This window comes from Oryx dammah, unplaced genomic scaffold, assembly GCF_014754425.2.
Source record: "Oryx dammah isolate SB20612 unplaced genomic scaffold, SCBI_Odam_1.1 HiC_scaffold_29, whole genome shotgun sequence".
NCBI classification, from domain to species: Eukaryota; Metazoa; Chordata; class Mammalia; order Artiodactyla; family Bovidae; genus Oryx; species Oryx dammah.
The window spans coordinates 110,946,752-110,974,489 of NW_024070213.1; the positions used below are offsets into that span (position 1 = coordinate 110,946,752).

The window sequence follows — 27,738 nt, forward strand, 5'->3', positions numbered from 1 at the left end:
TGTTGGAGTAGACCACTAGATTTTATTCGTAAAAATTTGTTGCATTTCTTAATCTGTACTTTATAGTAAATGTGCTTCTGCCTGATACCATGTGTTATTCTGGGAAACCAGAAGTCAGGGATCAGGCCTGTCTGACTTGTGCCTGGAGTAGCAATGTGTGACCAGCTTTTAGATAACCATATTAAAACTTACATGTCTAAGAGATGATTGATGTGTTCAGAGTTATTTTGAATTGATTTCAGTAATGTCACTGTTTTTCGAAAACACTTTTGAAACTATCCTTTAGACATTTCTTTGGTGACTTCAACCTCATTCTTTTTTTTTTTTCCAATCTCATTCTTTTACATATATTCTTTGATGGCAAATGACATCTGTTGAGAATGAATTTGATATTTGGAAAAAATGGGAAGTCATTCTAAACTGAGTCTCATACACAAAATTAGGGAACAAAATGAGAAATGCCATTTTTAGTTAAAAGTAATCAGTAACCAAAAGGATGAACCCTGTTATTCTTGTGTCATTTATATGGTAGCTAAGAAAGTGTTTAGAAGAGAGGAGTTCTAGAATTGTTTTGTATGATGGCAAGTTGAAATAGTCTAAAAATGACTACTCTTATGGAGATAACCTTTATTTGGATGTAAATTCTGCTAAATTAGTTAAAGTTACATCTTCAAATAGTTATACTTGTTCTCTGTTTGTGACTTAGGCCATTGCTATGCTGATTTAGCACGTGCTTCAGAGTTGGTGAATGAATTATACATGACAGGCAGGTGGTAGTCTTTCCATTTTAAAGGAGATCAGAATCTATATAGCATTTGTTTGCATAATAATATAATTCTCAGTTATATTCATATTTATTATATAATTTGTGGTTATCTGTATCTAGGTTTAATTCCAGTCAGCTACCTTGTCCTATTTCCTAGTATGAACTAAAAGCGCTTCTGCTGCTAAGCCTGAGTATACTCTTTAATGTAGGTCTACACATAAAATAACTTTTCTGCAAAAATTATACTGGGAGACATTATGAACATATATTACTGAATAGCTTTTGGATATCAGTGCCGTACTCTGTTGGTACAGATACTAAGCAATACTATACCTATATATCTTGTTGCAGAAGAACTTGTGACAGGAAGATTTCATTTTATCTTTTCAAGCATTATTTTTTTTTCATTTAAAATCCCAAAGGATAGAGTTTAATGAAGCTTCCTCATTTGTGATTATTAAGGGATACTAAAAAATGCCTCTAGTCCCTTTTTCACAATACTTTTCCTTTTGAGGTTTCAGAATAATTGAATGTTACAAGACCTTTAATTCAACAGATATTTGAGTATAAGTCATTCCCTGGTGGCTCAGGCAGTAAAGAATCTGCTTGCAATGTAGGAGACCCGTGTTCGCTCCCTGGGTGGGGAAGACGCCCTGGAGAAGGGAATGGCAATCCACTCTAGTATTCTTGCTTGCAGAATCCCATGGACACAGGAGCCTGGCAGGCTACAGTCCATGAGGTCGCAAAGAGTTGGATACAGCTGAGCGACTAATACTTTGACGTTCATTATGCATGGGACTGAAAATTTAGTGAGAACTAGACAGACGTGTGGCGGAGGCAATGGCACCCTACTCCAGTACTCTTGCCTGGAAAAACCCATGGACGGAGGAGCCTGGTAGGCTGCAGTCCATGGGGTCGCTAAGAGTCAGACACGATTGAGCGACTTCACTTTCACTTTTCACTTTCATGCATTGGAGAAGGAAATAGCAACCCACTCCAGTGTTCCTGCCTGGGGAATCCCAGGTGGGCTGCCGTCTATGGGGTCACACAGAGTCGGACACGACTGAAGCTACTTAGCAGCAGCAGCAGAATGACATGTGACCTCTTTGTGTGTGGGGGAAGGATGAGGAACAGACTGTAAACTACTAATTATGCAATTCACTGTGTAGTCACCACTGTGGACAGTGCTAAGAGGAGGAAATAAGAGGGTGATAGAAGATTTTGCTGACCTAGCTGGGGAGGGGAGCCAAGGAAGGTGACTTAAGCTGAGAGGGACAAGAAGAATATTTCTGGCAGAACATCTTGTTGAAATATCCTGGAACAGCAAGGAACTTGGCTTTTGCTAGAACCGAGAGTCCACTGTGTGTAAAAGAACAAAATACTGAGAGTGACAGTAATGTGGCTTAGTAGGCAAGGGCCAGATCATGCAAGACTTGAGAGATCTTGTTAAGGACTTTGATTTTTGTCTCAAGGCCCATTAGAAGAGTTTAAACAAAGGGATCGTGAAATGATCGAGTTTAGCATAACCACTCTGGGTGCTGTGTAAGATGGTTTGACGCGACCAGGGTAGATGCTGGGAGACTGATTAGGTTGTGCTGAAGTTAAGGTCCCTATGGTTTATCCAAGGGAGAATCCTTTAGGCCAATGGGTCTCAAGGTGTGTCACCTGAGAGCTTATCAGAAGTGCGGGTTCTTGGCTTCTTTCTGAGACCTGTTGAATCAGAAGCTTTGGGAGTGGAGCTTAGAAATGTGATTTTGAACAAGCGTTGCCGGTGATTCTGATGCTTCCTAAAGTTTTTGAACCTCTGCCGCAGGTCACTAGATACATGATTTTGGTATAGGATAAAGCTCTAAGTTGGTGATGAGAATACGGAGTAGCTGCATGAAGAGGGTATTTGAAAACAAGAGAAGAGGTTCTAATAGAATGAAACACTGAGGTCCTTTAGTTTACAAGACCTGTAACAGAGTGAAGAGAGCTAGCGAAATAATTAGAAGAGAATTGGTTAGAGGGACTAGGCAAGGAGCATCTTTGGAAGGGCGTGGCAAAGGAAGCAGTAAGCTTGGCAAGGAAGGACCTTCGTGTGAATGACTGTGGTGGGATTATAGAAGTAGGCACCAGATTTCAGTGGGCTCAGAAGGAAATGGAGGAAGGAGTGAAGAAAATATGATTTCTTTATTCGTTATTCTTTATTACTTATTTGGTGAGATATTTAAAATTCCAAAATATGGGGAAAGTAGATAACCTTGATGGGCAACTAACCAGCATATGGTTCTATCGAGAACTATATGATATTAATAAAATCTCAAGTGTTTGGACCTATTGATTTTGAAATTCATGATTTACATAGAGAACTGAGCTCAAGTTTATCATTGTCTTTACCATTTTGCAAGGAATGCCGTAGTGTAATAGTAAACGTATGGGAGGGAAGTTGTGGGGCGGATGTTTAACCTACCAAGAAGGTTTTTTTTTAACAGGATTGAAACCATTTTAGTGTGTATTTATATGGAAGTAATTTTTAAGTTACAAATACTCTTATTCATTACAAATGTATTAATTCATCTTCTATTACTATTAGGTATCTAAAGAAAAATTAAAATTAAAAAATTAAATAAATGAAGTACAGTTGATTTAGTATTGTGTTAGTTCCAGGTATAAAGGAAAATTCCTTAAATGTGTTTTATAATTACCTTGGCTTGTTAGAATTATTCTAACATGTTAATGTTATTCTATTCTTAAGGAAGACCACAGTTAATGTGAAGCCGAATTAAGAGAATTTCAAAGTCAACCCCAATTGCAAAGTAATGTCTTTCAAGCTTTGTGCGTGTGCCTGTGTGCATATGCGTGAGGCAGGGAATGGGGATGAAAACAGACTGCAGCCATTTGGAGGTGCATTTTCTTGGTGACATATTTTTGTCTATAATGTTTTTTAAAGCAGAAACATATCAACATATGCTGTCTGTAAAATTCAACAGCTATAGAAGCTCATCCAGTTAGTTTCTGTTGCCACTAGACCCCACTTTATGTCCCGAAGAATCTGCTTATTATCAGTTTGGTATTATTCTTCCCCTTGTCCCTCCTTCCCCTAATCCCCCACCCCCACCCCGTATATGTACATGTATGTATAATTTTAAAAAAACAAAACAGAACTGGGATTATAATGCTGTTTTGCAGTTTCTTTCCACCAGTCAAAACATATTAAATATAAAACGCTGAATCTTAATAATTCTTCCCATTGAATTTATATTTTGTTCTCTGAACATCAAACTGAGTCTTGAGAGTGGGGTTCTGGTCTCTTTTGCTCCATGATCTTGGGCAAGTGACTTAATCCCTCTATGATTAGTTTCTACATCTGTAAAATTTAGAGATGGTCAGCAATTGATTTGAAGATTTCTAATATCTCTAAGGGCTTCCCAGATGGTTCAGTGGTAAAGAATCCTCCTGTCGTGCAGGAGTCAGAGGTTCAATCCCTGGGTCGGGAAGATCCCCTGGATAAGAAAATGGCAACGCACTCCAGTGTTCCGCCTGGGATCCCGTGGACAGAGGAGTGTGGCGGGCTATAGTCCACAGGGTCACGAGGAGGAGATCGCGACTGACGGACTAACCGACAGCGGAGGAAAGGAGATGCGGCTCTGAGGCAGGAGCTGTGCTTCGGCTCTGAGGCAGGAGCTGTGCTTCGGCTCTGAGGCAGGAGCTGTGCTTCGGCTCCTCGGCTTTCCACTTTGCAATTACTGGCTAAGCAAAATTTCCACAAAAGGCTTGAGGAGGCAGAGCAGTCTCTGCGTGAGGTGGTTTGGATTTGGAATTAGCATTGCTCTGTTCTTATTGTGAATATTACATTTATTTCCTGCTTTCAGTGTCTTCGGTTGCTTATTTTATTTCCTTTTCATTTTTCTCTGTTTTTAATTATTTTAACCTTTTTTTAATTATTTTAACTTTTTTAAAGTTCTTTGTCCTTTAAACTTGTAGGGACTCTTCGTATTCCTAATCCTAAACTTGTGTTTTTTTAATCTTTTCTCGTCACTTTTATATCTTTTGAATTTCTCTGGCCTTCATATTTGAATTTTTGTGCTTAAACTCTTTTTAAACAGTTAGCTATTTTTTTCAAATAGCGTTTTATTAAGGCAGAAACACAAGAATAAAGAAGAAGAATTGAGAAAATGAAAGACTCCAACAGTGGCTTGCCCAGGGAGAGCTTCAGTTTGTTTTTATTGACACATGTATTCTTTTTCCTATAAACCTGGCTGCTGGGTTGCATAGTTCTTTTATGATTGGCTTCGAATATATTGGGTTGGCAAAAAGTTAGTTCAGTTCTTCCATAATCTTATGGGAAGACAGAACAAACATTTTGGTCAGCCTAATGCTTCACACTCTGAGTAAGAGATTCAGGGTGACTTGTCCTCTCCACTTACCCAGTAGTAGCTCTCAGGGCTTCCCGTAACAGACTTTCTTATTCCTTTAAATTTTCAAATTTTCCCAGCTTTAACCTGAGTATGCACCATGGGCAAATTTCCCACCTCTAAATAAAATTAGCCTATTTACAGTGATAAAGCCTTGGAACTATGCATAACAGGACTGCTCTCCTGTTTCTTATCATCCCTTTAATTATTTTGGAGGCGTTTGATTTTCAAAGTTTCACAATCCTCATTTTAAAAACAATAAATAATCTTTAGCAGTATTAGCCTCCCCAGATCTGCTTTCAATAAAAAGTGAAAACAAAAAACAGTGGTGGGTCTTGCCTAATAGTTTCTTGCTAATCTTATTATTAAAAACTCTTTTCTAATTTATATTTCTTTACTAGCTTCCTTTCTTAGTGTACATAGAGTAAATTCTTTGAAAAGTATTTTATAATACCCTATTGTCATGAAAAATGAATGTTAAAGAGACAAGCATTTGTGACTGATATATCAATAATTTTTTATGTCTTCATAGAGACTTCAGTTATTACTTGGATGTTTAACATACAGGTCCAAAAAAGCAAAGGTAGATGAGGTCATTTTTCAGTCTCTGGGCCGCGGCCTCTGGTTATAGCGCTGAGGTGGGTGAAGCAGATGAAACCTTGTTTTCCAGCTGACTGCCCCTATATATAAGTTCCTTTCTCCATAAGAGACTTGAGTGGATTCAGTCCTGTAGCTGTGCTGGCCTCACTGGAGCTGCATTGCTGCTACTCGGGTTAAAGGTCAGCATTATTGTCCTTTAATATTATGTCTCTCATTGTGCCATCTCATTCTGCATTTCTGAATGTTCCTCATTCTAGCAACTAAATTAGCCCAGATTATTACTATTTTGGCCAAGTCTTTAGACAGAAGGCTTCCCAGGTGGCGCTTAGTGGTAAAGAACTGCCTGCCAGCGCAGGAGACGTAAGGGACATAGGTTCGATCCCTGGGTCTCTAGAAGATGCCTGGACGATCCCCTGGAGGAGAGTGTGGCAGCCCGCTCCAGTGTTCTTACCTGGAGGATCCTGTGGACAGGGGAGCTTAGCCGGCTACAGTCCATACGGTCACAGAGTCAGACACAACTGAAGCAACTTAGCTTGCATGTCCCAGATACAAAGCATTGAAAAAACACTTTTCTGTGTATAAAATATACAAAATAATTATTCTCCCACATATGTAAGATCTTAATAAATATTTAAGTTAGTTTAAATGTCATAAAAATGCAAACCCTGCACTCTTTTATTAAACATTTTTACATGTATACATGTAAAAATATTTCAAAATTATGAATACCTAAGAATCCTAATCTTGGTCAGTTTCAGTTCAGTTCAGTCGCTCAGTCGTGTCCGACTCTTTGCAACCCCATGAATCGCAGCACGCCAGGCCTCCTTGTCCATCACCAACTCCAGGAGTTCACCCAAACCCACATCCATCAAGTCAGTGATGCCATCCAGCCATCTCGTCCTCTGTCGTCCCCTTCTTCTGCCCCCAATCCCTCCCAGCATCAGAGTCTTTTCCAGTGAGTCAACTCTTCGCATGAGGTGGCCAAAGTACTGGAGCTTCAGCTTTAGCATCATTCCTTCCAAAGAAATCCCAGGGCTGATCTCCTTCAGAATGGACTGGTTGGATCTCCTTGCAGTCCAAGGGACTCTCAAGAGTCTTCTCCAAAACCACAGTTCAAAAGCATCAATTCTTCGGCGCTCAGCCTTCTTCACAGTCCAACTCTCACATCCATACATGACCACAGGAAAAACCATAGCCTTGACTAGACGGACCTTAGTCAGCAAAGTAATATCTCTGCTTTTGAATATGCTGTCTAGGTTGGTCATAACTTTTCTTCCAAGGAGTAAGCGTCTTTTAATTTCATGGCTGCAATCACCATCTGCAGGGATTTTGGAACCAAAAGAAATAAGGTCTGACACTGTTTCCACTGTTTCCCCATCTATTTCCCATGAAGTGATGAGACTGAATGCCATGATCTTTGTTTTCTGAACGCTGAGCTTTAAGCCAACTTTTTCACTCTCCTCTTTCACTTTCCTCAAGAGGCTTTTTAGTTCTTCTTTGCTTTCTGCCATAAGGATGGTGTCATTTGCATATCTGAGGTTCTTGATATTTCTCCCAGCAATCTTGATTCCAGCTTGTGCTTCTTCCAGCCCAGCATTTCTTATGATGTACTCTGCATAGAAGTTAAATAAGCAGGGTGACAATATACATCCTTGACGTACTCCTTTTCCAATTTGGAACCAGTCTGTTGTTCCATGTCCAGTTCTAACTGTTGCTTCCTGACCTCCATATAGGTTTCTCAAGAGGCAGGTCAGGTGGTCTAGTATTCCCATCTCTTCAGAATTTTTTCCACAGTTTATTGTGATCCACACAAAGTCTTTGGCATAGTCAGTAAAGCAGAAATAGATGTTTTTCTGGAACTCTCTTGCTTTTTCCATGATCCAGCAGATATTGGCAATTTGATCTCTGGTTCCTCTGTAGTTGATAGTTTTGGTGGGAGACTTTTTGGTATTGTCTTCGAAAATAACAATCACTTACAGAATTCAGATTCTGGAAAAAGTGAAAGGCTTTCATAATTTCAAGAGCACAATGGCAGCTGCAGAGCAAGTCCATATGTTGCTTTGCTATAATTACATTTTAATAATTATTTCTCTTTGGAGGAAAGAACTATGGCTAACCTCCAAGAGACTGATGAATGTTAAGTATTCATATTTTCTCAGGAGAAGTACCATTGTATCATTTCTATTCTGGATCCTACTGTAAAATTTAAATGAATATTTGCGTCAGATGGAGTGATTGCCCTGGTTTTTTGGTCACTCCTGTATATGGACTTGCTGCCACAGACGCGCTAATGTTGCCATCTCCTACACACAATTTGCTCCTTCCGCCTCCATTCTTCTGCCCATTGCTATTCCCTCTGCCTGCATCCTTTCATTCGTTTTCTTTTCTCTTTTTAAAACTGGTTATCTAAAATTATTTCCTCTAAAGCTCTTTATTCTGTGTAATTATTACTTATTTTCCTGGTTTCACCTTAACACTTAACTTGGGTAAATATGTGCTCAGTCATTCAGTCGTGTCCAACTCTTTACAACCCCATCGACTGTAGCCCACCAGGCTCCTCTGTCCATAGAATTTCCAGGCAAGAATGCTGGAGTGAGTTGCCATTTCCTATTCCAATAGATAGGTATCGATTTAACTATTTTGAGCTAGCTTCCCTGGTAGCTCAGACAATAAAGAATCTGCCTGCAATGCAAAAGACCCGGGTTCGATCCCTGGGTTGGGAAGATCCCCTGAAGAAGGGAATGGCAACCCACTCCAGTATTCTGGCCTGGAGAATTCGATGAACAGGGAAGCCTGGCAGGCTACGGTCCATGGGGTCACAGAGCAGTCGGACACAACTGAGCGACTAACACTGACACTGATTCTGATTCTGATTCCCCTCTTCCTCCCTCCTTCAGTCTTTCCCAGCATCAGGGTCTTTTTCATCAGGGTCTTCTCCAGTGAGTTGGTTCTTCGCATCAGGTGGCCAAAGTATTGGAGTTTCAGCTTCAGCTTCAGTCCTTGCAATGAATATTCAGGACTGATCTCCTTTAGAATGGACTGGTTGGATCTCCTTGTTGTCCAAGGGACGGACTCTCAAGAGTCTTCTCCAACACCACAGTTCAAAAGCATCAATTCTTCAGTGCTAAGTTTTCCTTATAGTTCAACTCACATCTATACATGACTACTGGAAAAACCATAGCTTTGACTAGATGGACCTTTGTTGGTAAAGTAATGTCTCTGCTTTTAAATGTGCTGTCTAGGTTTGTCATAGCTTTTCTTCCAAGGAGTAAGCATCTTTTAATTTCATGGCTGCAACCACCATCTGCAGTGATTTTGGAGCCCCCCAGAATAGTCTGATACTGTTTCCATTGTTTCCCCATCTATTTGCCATGAAGTGATGGGACCAGATGCCATGATCTTAGTTTTCTGAATGTTGAGTTTTAAGCCAACTTTTTCACTCTGTTCTTTCACTTTCATCCAGAGGCTCTTTAGTTCTTCTTCACTTTCTGCCATAAGAGTGGTGTCATCTGCATATCTGAGGTTCTTGATATTTCTCCCACCAATCTTGATTCTAGCTTGTGCTTCTTCCAGCCCAGCATTTCTCATGATGTACTCTGCATAGAAGTTAAATAAGCAGGATGACAATATACAGCCTTGACGTACTCCTTTTCCAATTTGGAACCAGTCTGTTGTTCCATGTCCAGTTCTAAGTGTTGCTTTCTGACCTGCATACAGATTTCTCAAGAGGCAGGTCAGGTGGTCTGCTATTCCCATCTCCTGAAGAACTTTCCACAGTTTATTGTGATCCACACAGTGAAAGGCTTTGGCATAGTCAATAAAGCAGAAGTAGATGTCTTTCTGAAACTCTCTTGCTTTTCCTATAATCCAGTGGATGTTGGCAATTTGATCTCTGGTTCCTCTGCCTTTTCAAAATCCAGCTTGAACATCTGAAAGTTCACTGTTACATACTGTTACAGCCTGGCTTGGAGAATTTTGAGCATTACTTTACTAGCATGTGAGATGAGTGCAACTCTGTGGTAGTTTGAACATTCTTTGGAATTGCCTTTCTTTAAAACTAAATAAATTCCCTGTTATAGTCCTAATTTTAGCTGTGCCGAATTTTAACTTTGTGATCTTTAAAAAAGTAGCTTTAATGTCATTCTGCCTTTCTTTCTGTAATCTTTTCTTTCATCCTTTCTACCACTTAAATCATCAACAGCACTTAAAGGTTTTTGAAATTCAGGTATGATCTACATGAGTAAAATATACCCACTTAAAGAATGTAGTTTGCCTTTTGACAAATGGAACAACCACCACAGTCAAGACGTAGACATTTTCCTCGGTCTCTCGAGCCCCTTGTGTCCTCCGCCACGTCCTGTCCCTCATTCCCCACTCTCTTCCCCAGGCAGGAACTGATCCGGGTTCTCTCCGCCATCGATTGTGTGTGTGTTTTGGAATCTCACACGTATAGAACTGTAGACTCTCCTCTTGTCTGGCTTCTTTTGCTCAGTGTGTGTTTGAAATTGTTTCTTTTTGTTGTCAGATACAGTTCAGTTGTGTAGAATGGAATATACCATAATTGGTTAACCATTCACCTGTTGATAGACAATTTGACTTGTTTTTAGATTTTGGCTGTAAAAAACTAAGCTGCTATAAAAAGTCCATGTGCAGGTCTTTGAGTGGATATATTTCCATTTTTCCTGTGTAATTGTCTAAGAGTGGCTGTACCATTTTGCATTCCCACCAACAGTATATGAGAGTTCTGTTTGCCTCTCATCCTCATCAAAACTTACATTGTCAATTGAGATGTTTTAGCCGTTCTAGTGATTATGCAGTAATGTCTCATGATTTTCCGTTTGTATTTCACTGGTGACCAATGGTATCAAACACGTTTTCATGGGTTTATTGGTTATTTGTATCTTTTTCTGGTAAATTTAAAAAATCTTTGTCTCTTTAAAAATTGGTGTTTTCTTCTTATTATTAACTTTTAAGTTTTTTTCTTAAATATAGTCAAGATCTTAGTTGTCTGTCATATATATATATGTATAGTGCCTGTCTTCTCCCAGTCTGTGGCTTGCCTTTTTATTTTCTTAACTGTTTTTGAAGAGGAGAAGCTTTTAAGTTTTATGAAGTTCAGCATACTAGTTTTTTCTTTCATGATTTATACTTTTGGTCCCTTAAGAAATTTTTGCCTACTGCAGAGTTGTGACGATTTTGTCTCCTGTTTTATTCTAGAAGTTTTACAGTGTTTCTATAAAGGTCTTTTTAGGTCTATAATTCATTTTGAGGTAATTTTTGTGTTTAGTATAAGAGCCAAGTTTTTTCCTTTTATTTAATAGCTAGTTTTAATTGAAAGTTGTTTTTTTTTTTTTTTTTCCATTAGATTTCCTCGGCACCCTTGTTGAGAAATAATTGACCGTGTGTGTGATCCATTTCTGGGACTTCTGCTTCTGTTCCGTTGATACATATATATGGTATTCCAATGCCATACTCTTTATTTTTATAATTTTTTAGAGATAGTGTAAATCTCCCAACCAGACATTATTTTGGAAATAAAAGAAAGAATCTTTGCATACTTTACTCCCTTGCCCTCACTGCTGTGTTTGCATCTTTGGTTTTTGGTTTTCATTTGTCTTTGTTAGTTTCTGCTTTCAAAGATGTTGCCATCAGCAGGAGCTTTGTGTTTGGTATCTGCCAGGGCACATACTGTTTATATAATGGAAGATGTTAACTACTTTCACCTGGCTGGAAGAAATTAGCCTTTGGGGTTTTTCCTTTGTGTCACTATCATTGACAATAAGCAATCCTACATTTTTTTGGTACATATATATTATTTTTGAGAAGGTCAGCAAATTGGAGCTGCAGTAGCAGAAGTGTGTACCAGAAGCCAAGTATTTAAATATCAAGTCTGAAACTTGACAGGAAATGAAATTGTAACACTTTTTAATTACTTCACATATTTCTTTTCCTTCTTCTGTCTCTTTACCACAAACATCCCAGCCTTGCCTAAAGCAGTCTGCTGCATAAATGTTTGATGAACTCTGATCGCAGTTGCCAAAACTATAGAGTATGCTTAATGGGAATATGTTGAAGAAAAATATTTGATACAGATTGCATTTAATCTAGTTTCTGGCTACATGTAAAAAGTCCTGGGTTCTTGGTTTTGGGACAGTGCCCAGATGCTTTTATTTTTCTTGTTAAACCTCCTTGCCTTGTGTAAGAGTAAACATATTAGGAGAAAAGGTAAATGTAACATGTATTCAATTATGTACAAACTTCTGTTTGTCACATCAATAATACACAAGTTGCATGTGTATATTTGGTTCTTCCAATTATACTGTATACTTTACCAGACAGAGATTTTTATGTTCTGCCTATTTTGTATTCATTTTCTTCACTTCTCACATACTGGAACTGTTGATGATGGATCTCAATTGTGCATTTTTTTTCTTTGTTTTTTCTTTCCTTTCCTTTTCTTTGGCCTCAGACATGCGGCCTGTCAGATCTTAGTTCCCCAGGGACAGAATCCAGCCCTCTGCAGTGAAAGCGCCGAATCCTAACCGCTGAACCAAAAGGGAATTCCCTGGATTATGCATTTTAATTAATTTATAGTGTAAAATAAAGTCTTAGGCCACAGTAGAAATATATGTGTATTTTTTTCTTCCTACTAAAATCACATTTCTTCTCTGAAAGATATTTCTTAGCTTAGCACTTGACACAACTTAGGATTTTAGAAACCAGGTAGGTGTTAATAACTTTCCCTTTTAAGTTGTTGTAGACTGTGATCCAGGGCCTTAGAAGAGTTTATCAGCACTTTGAGTGCATTCCTGTGTTTGTTTCATGAAGACTGCAGTGGGTCAGGCAGACAAATGGAAATGTCAGTCAGCTGCTGGAATAGATATTTTTAGACGTTTCTCCTCTTAGCACTAGTCATGCAGTTGACCACAGATCTTTCGTTTGATAGTGGATGAGAAGATATGAAACGGGAGCTCCAGAGGAAGCACCTTGGGTAGTAAGATCCAAACTAAAATTGAGGTAGAGAGCACATTTCTGATTAAACACAATCTTTTCTTCTTATGACTCTGATAAAAACCTGATCTTGCATGATGTTCATATGATAGATCTGATTTAATGAAGTTAGGGTGCCTAGCCAGAAACAAACGGGTGAATAGAATGTTATTGTATTTTTTCTTAAGATGGCATATATGGTGTTTTATAGTCTAGGTCTGATATTGATTTCACCTTTGTAAATGCATTTTAAAATATTTTGAAGTTAACTTTCATTGTGCTTTTATTATTCAGAGGTTGCCTGTTTTGCTTATAAGTGACTGAAATAGTACCTATGTCTACCATTTAGGGTTCTTTGACTACTTTAAGTAAATCACTAGAATGACCAGCTCATACTCTGAAAGTAAAAGCTGAGAAACTGAGTTTAGAAAGAACAGACGCTTGAGCCGCTCCAGAGATCTAGAGAGCAGGAAGCAGTGGGTAGTCTTTATAGAATAAGCTTCCGTTAGGACAGATAGTTCTTTGCTTTTCCAGTCATGTGATCACTCTGCTCATGATTCAGATTTTTCAGAGATTGAGACAGATAGGGACTTAGTGGCCTGGTTTGGGTTTATTGCCTGCTGTTTGTTAGGAAGGGCAGGGCACCAATTGTTTACTTTGGAGGAGGAGGGACCTTTTCCTCAAAGGAAGAGCTCAGTGTGTTATCACAGGAAGAGGAAGTAAATATGGACAGGTTAAAGAAAAAAAAACAATGATATTACAGTTTCTTAGTTGGTTTGGTTTGGTTTAGTTGCTAAGTCATGTCCAACTCTTGGGACCCCATGGACTGAAGCCTGCCAGGCTCCTCTGTCCGTGGGATTCTCCAGGCAAGAATGCTGGAGTGGGTAGCCATTTCCTTCTCCAGGGGATCTTCCCACCCCAGGAATTGAACCTGGGTCTCCTGCACTGCAGGCAGGCTCTTTACTGACTGAGGCGCCAGGGAAGCCCTTGGTTGGTTTAGCCTTGCACTTTTAACTATTTCTTGGCTGAACTTGGGTTTGGACCTTTCAGCCTTTATAGATTTGCCATGATCATAAAATAGCACTTATTAAGACTTGTCTGTTTTGTACTTTAGTTGCTTTTCCCCTGTCTTTAGTTCATACCCTTATTTGAATATGTGATTTAAACTATGGAGTCAATTTGAAAAAATTCATTCATGGCTGCGCTGGGTCTTACTTGTGGCATGTGGGATCTATTTTTAGGTGCAGCATGAGAACTCTTAGTTGAGGCATGTGAGATCTTGTTGCCTGACCAGGGATTGAACCCAGGACCCCTGTATTGAGAGCATGGGTTCTTAGCCACTGGACCACCAGAGCAGTCCCTCAAGTCAATTACTTTTAGGAAATTTTTTTGTTTCCTTTTTTGTTTGTTTATTTCCTTTATTCATTAAATGAATTTTTTTAAAGTGTTAGCTGTGTGCCAGGTATTATCCATGGTGCCAAGGTTTCAATAATATTATTTATTTTTGAGTTAATAAAAGTTAACATGCTCCCCTCTGCCCTCAAGCTTTATTGAGCTATAACTGACATATAATACATGCTGTATAAGTTTAAGGTGTACAGTGTGATCATTTGATACGTGTATATGTTATGAAGTATTTATCACAGAAAGGTCAGTTAGCACACATCCCTGACCTCACCTAATTGCCCTTTTGTCTTTGGTGTTGTGGTAAGAACAGTAAAGCTCTACTGTCACGGCCACCTGCAACTATACAGTATAGTGTTGTTAGCTGTAGTCACCATGCTGCCTATGATACATTCCCAGAACTTACTCCTCGCATATCTGAAGTTTATACCCTCTCATCAGCATCTCCCCATTTCTCCCCTAGCTACCTTCAGCCTCTGGCTACCGCCACTCTACTCTCTGTTCCTATGACTCCATTGTTTTTAGGTTCCACATATAAGTGAGATCATACAGGATTTGTGTTGTCTCATCTGACTTACTTTACTTTGCTCTCAGGGTCCATCCACGTTGTTACAAATGGCAGGATTTCCTTCTTTTTCTTTTTTCTAATGGACAAAATAATATTCCATTGTACATATATATTGGGTTGGCCAGAAGTTTCCTTCTGGTATTTTCATAAGATATTATGGAAAAACCTGAGCAAACCTTTTGGCCCACCAAGTACTCTTTTTTTTTTTTTGGCCTGTGTGTGGGGTTTCTCTCTAGTCGTGGCGCAGGGGCTTCTCACTATGGCGTGGAGGTTTCTCCTGTTTCAGAGCGAAAGCTTTAGAGCACACACACTCGGTAGTTGTGGCACACTAGCTTAGTTTCCTGTGGATGTGCATTTCCTGATGTGGCATCAAACCGGCGTCCGTGCTCTGGAGCGCATGTTCTTACCCACTGGGCCAGGGCAGCCCCACACCTTCCTCAGCCCTTCTTCCGTTGCTGGACTTCTAGGTTGTTAACATGTTTTATCTGTCGTGAATTATGCCACAAACGGACATGGGAGTGCAGATATCTCTATAAACGGCACTATTTTTGTTCTTTTTTACGGTTGAGTAGCAGTAGTATTCCAGTGTGTGTTTGTGGGGGGGCCACTCTTTCATTCCTTGTTATGGTTGAGTAATGTTGCATTGTATAAATATTCCACATTTTCTTTATCCGTCTCTCTATTGATGGACATTTAGGTTTCTTCCATGTCCTGGCTATTGTAAATAGTGCTGCAGTGAATATTGGGGTACATGTATCTTTCTGAATTAAGGTTTTCTTTGGGTATGTGCCCAGAAGTGGGATTGCTGGGTCATATGGTAGTTCTATTTTTAGTTTTTTGAGGAACCTCCTTACTGTTCATGACGACTGTACCCAGTTTGCATTCCCACCAACAGTGTAGGAGGGTTCCCTTTTTGGAAAAGATAATTTTGGTTTGAAATTTTGGGGTGACCTATTTAATGAACTTGATGTTCAAATCTCTTCCCGAAGTTTGGGAATTTTCTCAGCCATTATTTCTGTAAATAAACTCTCTACCCTTTTCTCTTTTCCTTCTGAGACTTCAGTAATAATGTAGTTTCTTTCTAAGGAATCTCATAAGACCTGTAGGCTTTCTTCATTAGTGGTGTGTTTTTTTTCGCTCTCCACTAGCTGACTAATTATCAGTGACCTGCCTGTGAGCTCATAGATTTTTCTGACTCTCAGCTGCTGTTGAAATTCTTCAGTTTAGTGATTATATTCATCTCCCAAATTCCTGTGTTTCTTTTTTATGTTTTCTCTGGTGAATTCACATCTTGGGATTTTTTTGCCCCTAAGTTACTATATTTTATTTTATCTATTTATTTTTGTTGAGGTATAGTTGATGTATAATAATCTATTTGTTTCAGATACACAACATACTGAGTCAGTATTTCCATAGATTTTACTCCATTTAAAGCTATTACAAACAATGGCTATATTTTCCTGTGCTCTACAATATATCCTTGTTGCTTATATGTTCTATTTATAGTAGTTTGTGTCTCTTAATCCCATACCTGTATTCTGTCCCTCTTCTCACTGGTAGCCATTAATTTTTCTGTCTATATCTGAGTCTGTTCCTGTTTTATAATTTGCATTCATTTGTGTTATTTTGTAGATTTCACATATGAAGTCATAAGCTAGAGTATTTGTCTGACTTCTTTCACTAAGCGTAATACCCCCCAGGTCAATCCATGTTGTTGCAAATGGCATAATTTCATTCTTTCCGTGGTTGAACAAATGTCCCATTGTGTATGTATACCACATCCTTTTTATTCATCTGTTGATGGACACTTAGGTTGCTTCCATATTTCAGCTATTGTAAGTAATGCTGCAGTGAATATGGGGCGGGGGCAGTGCGCGTGTGTTTTCAAGTTAGTGCCTTTGTTTTCTTTGGATAGTACCCAGGAGTGGAATTGCTGGATCATATGGCAGTTCTGTTTTTAGGTTTTTGAGGACCCTCCATACTGTTTTCCATAGTGGCTGCACCAGTTTACAACCCTGTCAACAGTGTACTCGGGTTCCCTTTTCTCCGCATCCTTGCCAACATTTATTATTTGTAGACTTTAGATCATCGCCATTTGACAGGTGTGCGGTGATACCACATTGTGGTTTTGATTCACATTGCTCTGTGTGAGGACATTTTCATGTGTCGGTTGGCTATTCATATGTCTTCTTTGGAAAAACGTCTGATTAGATCTCCTGCCCATTTTTTAAATTGGGTGGTTTGGGTTTTTCGTTTTGCTTTTGTTTTGGCATTGAATCTTCTCATCGTGTTCTTATGTTGTGTTCATGACATTGTTAAATTTTTAGTTGTGCTGTCCTGTAACACTCTGAGTATTTTTAGAACAATTGTTTTGTATTCTTTGTCAGACAATTCCTGCATCTCCATTTCTTTGGGGCCAGTTATTGTTGCTTAGCTGCCAAGTTGTGTCCGACTCTTTGGGACCTCACAGACTGTAGCCCACCAGGCTCCTCTGTCTATGGGATTTTTCAGGCAAGAATATTGAAGTAGGTTGCCATTTCCTTCTCCAGGGGATCTTCCTGACCTAGGGGTCGAACCCATGTCTCCGGCATTACAGGCAGATTCTTTACCACTGAGCCACCAGGGTTATTAGAGGTTTACTGTATTGCTTTGGTGGATTCACGTTTCGCTTTTTCTTTATGATCCCTGTAGCCTTGGATAAGTAAGTATCTGTGTATTTGAAGAAGCAGTTGCCACTTCATGACTTGGTGGACTGACTTCAGCAAGGCAAGACTTTAACCTGTGGTTAGGAGCTTGCCGAAGCATGGTGTGAACCCTGAGTCTAGTGGTCTGCGGCACCAAGTATGGGGGCGCTGGGTGGCGCTGGGTCCAGAGGAGACATGGTGGCTCCTTGGCTCAGGCTGCCGGAATCCGCGTCACTAACAACTGTGTGGTCCTTGGCTAGCACTGCAAAGATCTGTCGAGGCTTCAAGGGCCTTGAGGTCCTCAGAAGTGCCTTCGGGCCCGGGGCAAGGGTCCAGGGCACACAGTGGTCGTGGCTCTACCTGGTGGTGTGCACAGGCTCAGCTGCGGGGTCAGCTAGCTACAGGCACCTTTATAGTGGCAGGTGAGGTTCCAGACACACATATAGGCTGGATGCCAGGGTAGGCAGGAAGGGTTGGTGTCGTCTGTGGGCGCACTGACACCTGGGGAGGTCGTGGCTGTCAGCAGACACTACCATGACTAGAGTCTTGCTTCAGGTGGGTGACGGTCAAGGCCCCTGATGGGGCTGGGCCAGGATGTGCAGGTGCACAGCTGGCAGGGCCGGCTGCAGGTGAGCACAGTGGTGCAGGCCAGTGACAGGTCCACAGGCAGCTGCGGGGGCCCAGGTGTGGACATGACCTTCTGTGGCTGCATGGTCTCCAGGCATGCTCATGACAGTAGGAGCTGATGACTGATGCCCGTAGCATGCAAGTGCACACACAACTGGAGGTTCTTCCTGGAGCAGGCATGTGGTGGCCGAGTCAGCCATGGAAGTCTAGACAGCGTCTTGCAGTCGTGCAGCCAGAGGCTTGGACTGGTTGCTGGGGTGGGTTCTGGGCTCTTGTGGGCGGCAGGGGAGAGGAAGGAGCAGGGAGGGACTCAGGCAGCTGTGAGCTGGTGAACTCAGACACCTGTGGGACCGAAGCTGGTGAGATCTGCGGGTGATCCGCGGCAGCTGTGCTGGCAGTTGGTTGTTTTCATTTGAAAAAGCTGTAAAATTCAGGTCCTTTGAAGAGCAGCTGACACTGTGGTGATCTTGGTAACCCCGGCTGTTCTTCCTGGTTCCCAGCCATCTCTGCCTCAGCTTTGCTGGTCTTTAGGTGGGGTGAAATCGAAGTGGGAACTTTGTGCATTGCCCAGAAACCCTGAGGAAGCTGGTTGCTCACTCTGATGCCCCTTCCTGGCATGGGGAACTCTTTCTCGCTAGGGAAACTCCCCTTCATGCTAAGCAGTGCTGGCTAGGGGATGGATGCTGAAAGCAGAATGAAGCTTTCTTCCCTCCCTTTCAGTGGGGTTGTTCTCTCCTCTTACCCCTCATCCTCCACTTTTTTGTTCCACTGCGTTGCTTAAGTTTTTTACATGGACTTCACATCCTTCCCAGAGCTGTTGTTGCTCATGGATAGCTGTCTAATTGTTGTTCCCTGTGGGAGGATAGAGGCTGGGGGCTTCTGTGTTACCATTTTGACCCCTGAATCTTTTAGGGGGATAGTTGACTTCAAAGCAATCGACAAGCAGTACTTAAGGGCTGACCTTGATGAGGTGTGATTGATATATGAAAAGACTCTTCAGATTATTTGCAATCAGAAGAAACCTGCTCATCACTACTCTCAGTGGGCACATGCAACAGTGCTCTTAGGACTGGCTTGCGAATCACTAATGATTGGATCTATCACGAATAATAATACTTTTGTAGTACAAGGTGAAATGTTACAGGGCATTGTACTGGATAAGAGAGGGATGAAAAGAATGTTGGGATACAATTCCTTCTTGGGATCTTGCATTTCTGTATGTCTTTCAAGTAAAGCACTGCTTGCCTTTTGTTCTGGACTATCTTTTCAAAGATTATTGTGTAATGAGTAGCCTAGGAAGACAGAGATTTTCTTCCTCTGGAGCAAAGGATAGGCATGCTTACCACCCATTATGCAGCCCATAAGATATATGGGTTCACTAAGCTCAGAGTTCTTCTGTGTTGTAACCTGCTGCTTCTAAGGGCGTCCATCTGGGCCCATCCACATTGCTCCTTTGGGACTTGGTGTGGATAACTAGGAAACATAGGGAAACTGGTTGTAAACACAGTAGGATTCTCTAAACTTATGAGCTTGCAAGTGTTTTAAAGTTTTGTTTCATTTTAGAGAGCTGACACTGGAAATCTCAGACAATGTGTTACGGCTGAGGTCTAAGCACCGAAGACAGTGCTCACTTGTGATCTGTAGATCCACTCAGTGAAAATGCCTTTCCATTACAGGATGGGGGCGGGGGTTGGCGCATGGAGTAAGAGGAGAGAGAGGAGCGAATGTATGTATTTCAGTTGTAATAAAATATTTAAGATAGATAAATATTGCTTTGATTACCTATTTGAACTGATGTTTTCCCTCCCTAGGAGCTATTTGTACTGATCCTGCAGAGTAAAATATTTCAGGTGAATGTGAAAAAACTTAGAAAACTGTAATGTGCTTTATTGATTTGTTACAGTTATTATAAGTTACCTCATGTTCTTTTTCCCCCTTAATATAGTATTCTGAAGGAAGGTCCTAGTATGGTCCTTAAAGTTGAGGTGCTACCTTACAACTTGTGTTCTTTTACATTGGACTCATTATGTCAGCAGTAGTTAGACAAGCGGTACAACTACTGGCTTTTAGATGGTAGGTATGTTAGAGTTTAAAGACATCTCAGTAATGGCCATTTTAACTTCATAATCTTATTTACAAGAAAACTGAGGTAGAGATATAAAATAGTTTGTCTAAAGGTCCTCAACTGTTAGAGGTGTGGAGCTGAAATAGATATTCTGCATATCTACAGAACGCTACATCCAGATAGGGAAAGTACATGCCTCGACACTGGACACAGGGATGAAATAGTTTGTGGCGATCTCTACCAGTATCTGGTGTGGCGGTGTGAGATGTGCCAGCACATTAATGAACAGTTTTGAACTTTAGGGAATTAAAAAAATAAATAAAAATAAAAAAAATAAAAAGTAAAACCTGTGATTCAAACCAGTAAATATGTGGATTTTATTAGATACCGTGAGTTAAAATTAAAATAAAGGCAAGTAAAAAATTTAACTATATACTAGTAGCACTAATGCTCAAAATTCTCCAAGCCTGGCTTCAGCAATACGTGAACCGTGAACTTCCAGATGTTCAAGCTGGTTTTATAAAAGGCAGAGGAACCAGAGATCAAATTGCCAACATCCGCCGGATCATCGAAAAAGCAAGGGAGTTCCAGAAAAACATCAATTTCTGCTTTATTGACTATGCCAAAACCTTTGATTGTGTGGATCACAATAAACTGTGAAAAATTCTGAAAGAGATGGGAATACCAGAGTACCTGACCTGCCTCTTGAGAAACCTATATGCAGGTCAGGAAGCAACACTTAGAACTGGACATGGAACAACAGACTGGTTCCAATAAGAAAAGGAGTACGTCAAGGCTGTATATTGTCACACTGCTTATTTAACTTCTGTGCAGAGTACATCATGAGAAACGCTGGACTGGAAGAAGCACAAGCTGGAATCAAGACTACCAAGAGAAATATCAATAACCTCAGATATGCAGGTGACACCACCCTTATGGCAGAAAGTGAAGAGGAGCTAAAAAGCCTCTTGATGAAAGTGAAAGAGGAGAGTGGAAAAAGTTGGCTTAAAACTCAACATTGAGAAAACGAAGATCATGGCATTCAGTCCCATCACTTCATGGGAAATAGATGGGGAAACAGTGGAAACAGTGTCAGACTTTATTTTTCTGGGCTCCAGAATCACTGCAGATGGTGACTGCAGCCATGAAATTAAAAGACGCTTACTCCTTGGGAGGAAAGTTATGACCAACCTAGATAGCATATTCAAAAGCAGAGACGTTACTTTGCCTACTAAGGTCCGTCTAGTCAAGGCTATGGTTTTCTCCTGGGATCCTATATGGATGCGAGAGTTGGACTATGAAGAAAGCTGAGCGCCGAAGAATTGATGCTTTTGAACTGTGGTGTTGGAGAAGACTCTTGAGAGTCCCTTGGACTGCAAGGAGATCCAACCAGTCCATTCTAAAGGAGATCAGTCTTGGGTGTTCTTTGGAAGGAATGATGCTAAAGCTGAAACTCCAGTACATTGGCCATGTCATGCAAAGAGTTGACTCATTGGAAAAGACTCTGATGCTGGGAGGGATTGGGGGCAGGAGGAGAAGGGGACGACAGAGGATGAGATGGCTGGATGGCATCACTGATTCAATGGACGTGAGTCTGAGTGAATTCCGGGAGTTGGTGATGGACAGGGAGGCCTGGCGTGCTGTGATTCATGGGGTCACAAAGAGTCGGACACGACTGAGCGACTGAACTGAGTAGCACTTGGCAAAATTGTGGTGTTGGTACACCAGTGACTATTGAGAAACACTGATGCAGAGAAAAATAGTTGCGTTCAAACCTGGTAGTGTAAGTACGTAGTTGATGGAGAAATATGTGAAAACTCTGTTAGTACTTTTGTGCTGTATGTTGGTGAATAGAACCCAGTGATTTGAGTGTTTAGCTATTAAAGGTAGTAGGCTGTTCAAAGTATGCATCTGTCTTCTTCTCTTGAATTACTTAGAGCGTCTGTCATCACATCACATCGCCTCCACTTTCTGGTTGTCCCAGAGATGCATCCCAGTGGTGTATAAGGACAGTTAGCAACAATGGGAGGCAGTACGAATGAGCTTTCACAAAAAGACTGATGTGCAGCCTACATGTGCTAAAGTGTACAAACTATAAGTGTAGAGCTCATGAATGTTTATCTGTGTATATACCATAACTGAAGTCACGATGCAGAGCATTTCCAGCCCCCAGTAGGCGCTTTGATGCCCTCTACTGGTCAGTAACTCCCCTCCAAGAAAAGGTAGAAGCTTCTAAAACAAGCAGTGGCGCACACTCAGTGCTCAAAACTATTGATGGAACCAGTGAGGTCTGAAGCTCTTACATGCTTGAAGGGATACTTTGTACATTATAGTCACTAACTTTGTACTTTGTTTTGCCTTTATAATTTGTATTTTTAAACGTGTATAAAATGTTATTAAATTTGACCATTTTTCTTTATTTCTTATGCTCCCTCAAAGATAAATGATTTCTTCATGCATTAGGTAAATATTCATCTTTAATTCCCCTGTCATAACTTGAACGAAAGTATTTAATTCTTACTTGATTCACAATTTTATTGTGTTTTAAATTTTTTTTCCAATTTTAAAGTAGACATTTTGAAGTTAAATCAGTTTTCAGTTGTTTAGAGCATATTCAAGTGTTGCTGTTTATATAGAACGATTATTGCTTTCCAAATCAAATTATTTATACTGTGTGATACGTACACCAGTAAATAACCTTAAATTTAGATTTTGAACTTTCTTTGACTATTATTTAAGTAATAAATAATTCATTACTTAAGTAATGACTAAAAAATGGATGTGTTGATTAAAAAGTGCATTTGCTTTTTTTCACTTTTCTAAACCTGCAGAGATTGTATTATTATATATATATTTTCTCTTTTCTCTTTATCTGTTTTTAGAAACATATTTTTCAAAATCATGTTTTCACACCTGTAAAATACTTTTAAAAATTTCTTGATAATATCAAATGTCCAGCCAGTATTCAGTTACGTTCTTATTTATAAATTTTTAATTATTTATATCTATTCAAATAAGGTTCATACACTGCAATGGCTTATACGCCTGTTTCCGTCTTCTTTTGGGGGGCAGGATAGGGTGGGGTGCAGCATGCAGCTGTGGGGTCTTAGATCACCCAGCAGGAATTGAACCTGGGTCCTGGCAGTGAATGTCCCGAGTCCTCAGTAAGCACTGGGCCCCTAGGGAACTCTCTGCAATGGCTTATATACTGCTGGAGTATCTATTAATCTGTAGGTCTTTCCTACATTTCCCCCCCCCTTGGCAGTTCATTGAAAAAGCCTGGTTGTTTCCTCATTTATCACAATCTGGAGTTTGCATATTGAATCTCCATGGTATCATTTAATGTGTTCTTCTGTTAGCCTTAGTTTTTATAAATTGCAGTTAGGTCCAGAAACTGATGAATGAGGTTTGATTTTCTTTTCCCCCTTTGGTCAAGAGTTCTTCACAGCAGTGTATAACTTCTGTTAGGAGGCTTTAGGACCTGATTGTCCTTCCTGGTTTTAAAACAAAAATGACTTTATACCCATTTTTCAGGATTTGTTTGAAGATTAATAATGATAGATGGAAGCATGCAAATCCCTGACATTTTTTTGTATTTAATAAATGGCTGTTCTTACAACTCTTGTTTGGTTTCCCAGATTAAATCTATAGTTGTACCATCAACAGTTAATAGGAGGGTAAAAGAGCTGACTCTGTCAATTCCTAACAAATATTTACCGTCCTTTACAGACTGTTTAAATTATTCTGTGCTTAGTTTATCCATTGAAATTTGTATGCCTTCTGTTACATTGCTTTCATAGTCATTTTTTAATTTTGGTTCGTGGTTTGGTGTTTATGGGGCTTCCCTGGTGGCTCAGAGGGTAAAGCATCTGCCTGCCATGCAGGAGACTCGGGTTTGATCACTGGGTCAGGAAGATGCCCAGAGAAGGCAGTGGCAACCCACTCTGGTACTCTTGCCTGGAGAATCCCATGGACGGAGGAGCCTGGTAGGCTACAGTCCATGGGGTCGCCAAGAGTCCAACATGACTGAGCGACTTCACTTTCACTTTCTTTCACTTTGGTGCTTATGGACGCTTTCATTCATCCACAGCTTATTGAATCTCCAGTTTTCTTTATCTTAAGAACAGTCTGCTAACAAAGTTAAAAGATTCATTCACCTCAGAGGCCATTTTGTATTCTTTCCTCTCAATCCTTTAATATTTACATATATACTTTGAATGATTGTAACTCACTATAGTACCTAAATATTGTATTTTGTGTTCTAAAAGAAGTTAGCATATTATAGTCTCTATTTCCTATTACTTTATAGTCACAACTTTTTTAAAAAGTGAAATCCTCATGCTTTTCCATTGCGAAATTTTGCCATATTCATAACTGTTCTTCTGTTTTTGAGTTGAATGAAGAGGTATACTATATTGACGTTTAAAGTATGCCACTTTGAATTTTCTTTCTCTTGGAGGTGAGTGGCTGGGGAATCAGCTTTTTATAAAATACATGTTGTTTAAATGCCCTAAATATTCCTCTTGACTTTGGATAGCGGCTACATTCTCTATGAACTCTGGCCTTATTCTTTCAGCTACTTTGGTTTAGGGAAGGAGGAGATACTTTAGAAATTTGAAAGGAAGAACAAAACAGTAAACTGTCTCCTGCTTCTTAAATTTTTTTTCCTGTAGAGAAATAGAAAATAAGTTTATGGCTAATTTTTGAGCAGATAATACAATATTGACACAAAGGGAATGATAAAATTTCTTGCTGGAGACTCGAGATAGGAACCTGCTGAATTTCAGTACCTGTAACTATTACTGGCTTAGGACTCTGTTCATATATTTTAACCCCTTATCACATGTTTTCAGGTGTTACAGTCTGTTTTTATTTAGGACTTTTTTTTTCTTTTAAAACTTTGAGTTCTAGAACTACTTACTTGATGGGCAGTCCTTAAGAAGCAGCATACTGCTATCCCAGTTTGCTTGACAGATTTCAGACAGCCTGTTAATAGGAAAGGCCTGGTCACCCTTGTGTGCTTAGTTGCTCAGTCGTGTCCCGCTCTTTGCGACCCCATAGACTGTAGTCCCTCAGGCTCCTCTGTCTGTGGGATTCTCCAGGCAAGAGTACTGAAGGGGCTTGTCATGCCCTCCTCCAAGGGATCTTCCCCACCCAGGGATCACATCTGCATCTCTTGACGTCTCCTCCATTGGCAGGAGTTCTTTACCACTAGCGCCACCTGGGAAGCCCCAGGCCATGGTCAGTTACTCACAAATGAGATGAGATCTTCAGGTTTAAATGACTCAGTGTGAATACCTAGAGCATGATGGAAAGGGATCACAATGCCATAGGGACTGATTTTTTTCTAAACAGAACTAGACATATTCATCTTTGAGGAAAGTTGATAATGTCTTAAACCTGATATCTAATTATGGTATTTCTAAATAGGGAAATTGCACACCACTTTTTTGCCCTAAATTTTAAAAATTGTGGTAAAATATGCATAACATGAAATTTACTATCTTAGCCATTTTTAAGTATACAGTTAAGTACATTCATATTGTTGTACAACCATTACCACCATCCATCTCCAGGACTCTTCTCATTCTTGCAAAATTGAAATTCTGTACTCATTGGACAGTTACTCCCCATTCCCCCTTCCTCCAGCTCCTGGAAACCACCATTCTACTTTGTCTCTGTAATTTTGACTACTCTAGGCAACTCATGTAAGTGAGATCATACAATTTTGTTAGTTTGTTTTTGTGGCTGGCTTATCTCACTCAGCATAACGTCCTCACATTTCATCTGTGCTGTAGTACGTGTCGGAAATTTCTCCTTTAAGACTGATTTCTTAAATTCCATTGTATGTCCATTCATATATCAGTTTGTGTTTTAACTGTTGTCAATAATGCTGCTATGACCATGAGTGTACAGATATCTGTTTAAGATCCTACTTTCAGTTGCTTTGGGCCTATAACCAGAAGTGGAATTGGCTGGATCAGATGGTAATTCGGGTTTTGAGGTTTTTGATGATCCACCATACTGTTTTCTATAGCGTTTGTACCATTTTACATTCCTACCAACAGTTCACAAACCTCCAGTTTCTCCACATGTGCCACACACCGTATTTGATGCACTTCCTTTAGTAGGCGGAAACGTTAGTCTTGTTATTTACACTCCTTTACAGCCATACATGGCATAATTAGGAACTGAGTTTCGGCTACTGTGAAAACCCAAGATGTGTGTTATGAACAATTACAGATGTTATCATTCACACTTCTAAGTGCTGATTTAGTGGGTGTAAGAAAGATTTGAACCTTGTTGCATTCTTAGACTGCAAGAAAAAATTTTCAGAAGAGAATGGCAGTTCAGTAAGGTGATGGAAGGAAATGTTTTGCTCTGTCTAGCACATTACGCTTTTGAGAGCTTTCTTCTGGAGCAGAGTAACATCAAAATGGTACCTGCTCTGTTGCTGCTTTCACGTTACCTTATAATGACGAGGAAGAGCAGCTGCTGAACAAGACCCTGGCTCACCAGTAGTTTAATTTCTTAAAAAGGCCTAATTCGTTAGCATGTTTAAATGTGAGGTGTCGATTCTAAAACACACAAACGTGAATAAAATAGCGCTGTTCTTATATACGACTGATCTCCTGCCGTAAGGCTTATGTGTATTCTCAGAATGTGTTTCTTGCCCTTCTAGCACAGAGGAAAAACTCTGTGCTAGAGGATAAATGGAGTCTGTTTGCTGGTGTTTGTTTCTTTTAGAACTAGTGTGATATTAGAATGTATTTTTCAAGTTTATTCATTCATTTAAAAATATTCGTCATGTCTCTTTATGCCAGGAAGTTCATAACAAAACTTTCCAAAACAAATGTCCCATATTTTGGGTCTTACAGCTTTTTGTTTAAAGTTGTTATCTCCGAGTTGTTTTATAGAAGAGTGTGTAGGGGATTCCCTGGTGGCTCAGATGGTAAATAACCTGTTGCAATGTGGGAGACCCAGATTTGATCCCTGGCTTGGGAAGATCTCCTGGAGAAGGAAATGGCAATCCACTCCAGTATTCTTGCCTGGGACATCCCATGGTCAGAGGAGCCTGGCAGGTTACAGTCCATGGGGTTGCAAAGAGTCAGACACGACTAAGCACACACATGTGTCCATGGGTAGAGGATAGAAGAGAGGCGAAACTATCATTTTTGTTTTTGGTGGTTTAATAGACTAATAAGTTCCTTTTATGTTATTTTAATTTTTTAGGTTTTTGAAGCCAAATATCTGAAATTTACCATTATCATCTCAGCAAATATAACCTGCCTGTATGGTGCATACAGTTACAATAGTATGTCATTGTAATTACCAATAGTAATTACCATTCTTCATGCAAAGTATTAGATACAGAAAAATACAAATGAATGCATTAATAATAGATAATGTTTCTTTGTTGGAAAGTTTTTTTAAATTATGGTTTCACTAGGACTATTTTGATTTTCTGTTTCTTTTTGTAGAAGGTTCAGTAAGCTGAATTTTTCTAGGAGTTTGTTGTAAATTTTCAAGTTTATTGGTATAAAAGTATTTACATTTTGCTTTTAAAATGTTTTTGATGTTTGGAGGATTTGCTGTTTTGTCTTTATCAATCACAATATTGGTTATTTTTGTTCTTT

At 39.8% G+C, this 27,738-nt stretch overlaps 1 protein-coding gene across 4 annotated transcripts in view; it reads left to right on the top strand.

Annotated features, from left to right (window-relative positions):
* OSBPL8 (oxysterol binding protein like 8) overlaps positions 1 to 27,738 on the top strand; it is a 170,607-nt gene that overhangs the window by 18,765 nt on the left and 124,104 nt on the right. Inside the window, exon 1 of one of the 4 annotated variants that reach the window (XM_040233850.1) lies at positions 12,720 to 12,780. The exons of the other annotated variants lie outside the window; for them this stretch is intronic. The gene's annotated coding sequence lies outside the window, so the exon portion shown is untranslated. Of the gene's footprint in view, positions 1 to 12,719; positions 12,781 to 27,738 lie in introns of those variants that run through there. 4 annotated transcript variants of the gene reach the window in all.